Source organism: Populus trichocarpa, chromosome 15 (assembly GCF_000002775.5).
Source record: "Populus trichocarpa isolate Nisqually-1 chromosome 15, P.trichocarpa_v4.1, whole genome shotgun sequence".
NCBI classification, from domain to species: domain Eukaryota; kingdom Viridiplantae; phylum Streptophyta; class Magnoliopsida; order Malpighiales; family Salicaceae; genus Populus; species Populus trichocarpa.
The window spans coordinates 4,335,337-4,339,595 of record NC_037299.2 but is presented as its reverse complement, the minus strand read 5'-3'; positions in this window follow the sequence as shown (position 1 = coordinate 4,339,595).

Sequence of the window (4,259 nt, the reverse complement as noted above, 5' to 3'; positions counted from 1 at the left end):
ATAAAGGGACCCTTACTTGTTTTGACACAGACAAAAGCAATATATATATTAAGGATTGTAATTAAGAAAGAAATCAAAGTTGACCATTGACTTCCAAGTTGGCAGTCGAAACATTTTTGGACTGTCCTTGGTGCACAAGAGAGCTACAGGAGGGCTGCAAAAGAGAGATACCTGGGAGCGTTAGGCATCACTGGTGATTGTTTGGTTCTGTGATTACTTTTATTTTTAATGCAAGCACATAAAGAAATTATTTGGTTAATTAAGTAATTTCTTTTTTTATAGTGAACTTTTACATATAATTGTGTTTGAAATCTTAGGAGGCAAGGCAGCTCAGAAACCTTATGCCCTTCAATGATGAAAAGGGCAGAAAAATAAAGAGTATATCTCTGAAATTGTAATATTTTTCCACGACTTTCCACTGTATCAGATAACACCGTAATATGGTCCAGTTAGGGCTGCGGAATTCAAGAGGCTGCACGATGAGGTGCAATATCATATGCTTTTCTCATCATCAAGTTGAGTTATAGAAGACGACTCAGGCAAGGTCAAAAAAGGTTTCATTGCACGAGGCAGGCAGGGCATGAGCTTAGAATTATAAACACAGGTTCCGTTCCCAAAAAGAAACCATAAAAAATATACTATTCTCCTATAATTTCATCGAACACTTTCTGTCGTTTTCTAATTCTCGCACTTGGCACCAGATATTTCTTTTAAACCAGTGGTTGAGCTCATCTTATAGTTAGAGGGGCTTACAGTAAAAATAGATAGATGGATATAGAATAAGATCGATGGAGCAATAAGAAAGTGTTTTAGAATACAAAAGTATGCTTTTTGAGGGCAAAAATGCATATTTAGAATGAAAAAAAAAAAATCCTTGAAATAGAGCTACTATTGTAATTTGGGTGCCATTACCTTCTCAAAATTATATGTAATTTCGTCCTTCTCAAAAAATCCTTGAAATATAGCTTTTCAATGAAAAAGTATTGTACTTGGTACACATGATATTGGAAAAAACTAATCTTACAATTAGAATTGAGTGTCAATTATAATTGTAATTTGTTCTAGAACTTGCTTGTTGAAAAATATTTTTTGTTTTATAAAAGTATGTATTTATTTTATGTTTTTATATATTGATACATTGTAAAAAATTAATCAATGAAATTCACTTTGTGGTCAATGATAACTAGAAGCTTTAAACAGAGAAAAGTATTTTTAAAAGTATAAAAAATTGAAAAACAATTTTCATGAATAACTATATTATAGAAACCTAGTCAACGAAATTCACTTTGTGGTCATTGAAAAATATGAGTTTTAGATAGAGAAAAGTATTTTTTTATAAAAAACAATTTCTATGAAAGACCTAAAATCCAAAATATATATATAAAATGAAGTATTGTACCATTTTGGATTTTAGGTATATATATATATATATATATATATATATATATATATATATATATATATATATATAACAATGATATATTAATATACAATATAAAATTATATTAATATGATATATTAGCGGATATAATACTTTAATTTAGATAATATTTCTAGAAAATACATTGGAATACAAAACTTATCATATACAAAAATCATGCATTTTAAATCATATAAATTGTATTATAAAATTAGGATACCATGGAGAAGAAATTTATTTTCAATGCTCTTCAAACACCAAGAAAAATTTTATGTCTATAATATTATATTTAAAATATTTATATTAAATATATAATTAGATTTTTCATGGCATAGCCAAATACTAAAATATATTTTTCATTTTATTTTGCATGACACTGTATCAAAAAAACAATTTACTTTTTAGAAATTCAATATCTAAAAAAAGTAACTATTTTAGCAAACAAACAAAATCTTAATTCTCGGTTTAGTCTTTAAACAAAACAATTATCCTTTTGGATTTTCAAAGGCTAACATAACCCATCCTCTAACCGGTGAGTTTATTGACATTGGTCTTTCTACACAAAAAAAAACCCATCAGGGGTGTGAAACTTGTGAAGAGATAAGATTGGAAAACAAAAAAAAAAAAACAAAACATGATGAAGTCGTGGAAAGACTTCACACAAAAATTAGAATTTCAATGGCTAGGTCGATGGGCTTCATTGGTGACCTGGAAAAATAAGTCCCCTTGTCAGGGAACTTTTTTATCCGTAAGTCGGTATGTGTATGTGGATGAAAAAATATATAGTAAGAGAAGAACTAAGGTGAAGGTTAAAGAAACCATATCTAGCTTAGAAATTCCATGGCCTATCTTGGTTTGCCTGGCTTTCAATGGCTGGGACTAGAGATTACTCTCTGGCGCTCCTGTTGTTTTGAAGCCTAATATTGACAGGCATGTATGTTGAAAGTGTTTTCTCAGTACTGTTAAAACCCACAGTCAATTATCTTGTATTGTTTAGTGTTTGACACAAGGTGTTTTCCCATTTGTTTTACGGAGATACATGGTTTGGCTTCTAGCTTACATGATGCTAAACATCCTAGCTAGTTGTTGATTGTTAATTAGGTTTCTCAATAGGTTAAGATGTCTCTTAACTTTGTGTTTTCTACGGGGTTTCAAAGAGCTTGAACCCTAATATTTACCATATTGTTTAATAGGCTATATTTGAGGTTTGAATTTGGGTAATGGGATTTCTATATATTAGTTTAAGAAGATGTTCAAGTTGTGTACTTGCTTAGAACTTAAACCCCAACCTATATGATATACTCTCTAACATGTTATGTTGTTGTTTTGATGGACAGATTGCATGATAGTATTTTTAATGCATTTTATCATTGCATATCATAACTTGAAAGTAAAGAAACCATTAGAGGCAACATTTGGTGTTTATAGGGGTAATAATTTAGTCAATCCATTTACATGCAAATTTCTCTCTTCTTTTTGAATAATGATGATTAATAATAATGATAGTTATTTTTTACCAATTTTTTACAAACAATGATTATGCATAGATGAGTCTTCATGGATCAATATGCATTGGTAATGATCTAGGCAACATTATAAAAAGAAAATTAAAAAAAATATATGGTTATTAATAGAATAATATAATCCATTTATCTATTTTTATTGTAAAAACAATCATTTAATATGAACTTCTCTCATCAAATGAAATCATTTCACACAAATATCAACTATTTTGGTGGCCAAATTAAATCAATTTAAGAGAGGAGAGAGAGTGGTTACTAGACTCCAACGTTAAGAAAGAAAAATATTGTTGATGCTTTCAGCCAAAATAAATACAATCACAGGAAAAGAAATTTTGAAGATGAAATTAAAAAAAAATAATTAATAAAATACGAGAGAATGAAGAATGAATTTATACTACAAGAAATACAGATGTGTTTTAGTTTTTCTTTATGTTAGTTTTAAGGAAAATAATATTAACTTGGGTTAGTTTAATGGTTAAAAAGGTTTGTTCTATTAATTTTTTATTTTCTAAGTTCAAATATTGAAATCAATATTTAGAAGAATTTATTAATTTTTTAACACATATCTACATAGAATCGTTGGAGAAGGGAATTAGTTTTATTGAATACACAAGTTGGTTCAATGATACAAAATAATACTAACTCGCATCCATGTAGTTACCAAGAACGAAGAAAATTAAAGAAACCGCAAATGTCAAGAGTTCCACTATTTTCTGTATCATATATATATATATATATATATATATATATATATATATATATATATATATATATAACAAATGAGCAACAATACAAGACTACAATGGTGGCGGGAACTAAAATTAATGTTTTTTATATTTTTTGTTTTTCAAAATTATTTTTTTTATTTATATTTAGATTAATATCCTTTTTCTCTTTGATTTTGTTTAGAAAAACTCTTTTAAATGACAATTATTTTTTGTTATTTTATATTCATTTGATTTTTGAAGATATTTTTCTGATTTATCTATAATTATTTTTAATTTTTTGCATAAATGAATTTTATTTTTAAAATAAAAAATAATTATTTTCGAATAATATTTCGAAAGTTTTGCATAATTTGTTTTTCTTTTATTTTTTCAATCAATTTAATGTGTGTACCTGTTTTTGTTTGATTGAATAAAAAAAATATTTTAATAAACAAATTTAGCAAACACAACCATGTAAATGTCTCATCTTGCAATATTAAATATTTTGATCTACTTGTCTCTTAATTTTTCCAGTTTTATTTTTAGTTATTTATGCTTTTTTATTTTCATTTATTAACATACATAGTTTTTGATTTATTTGATTACATG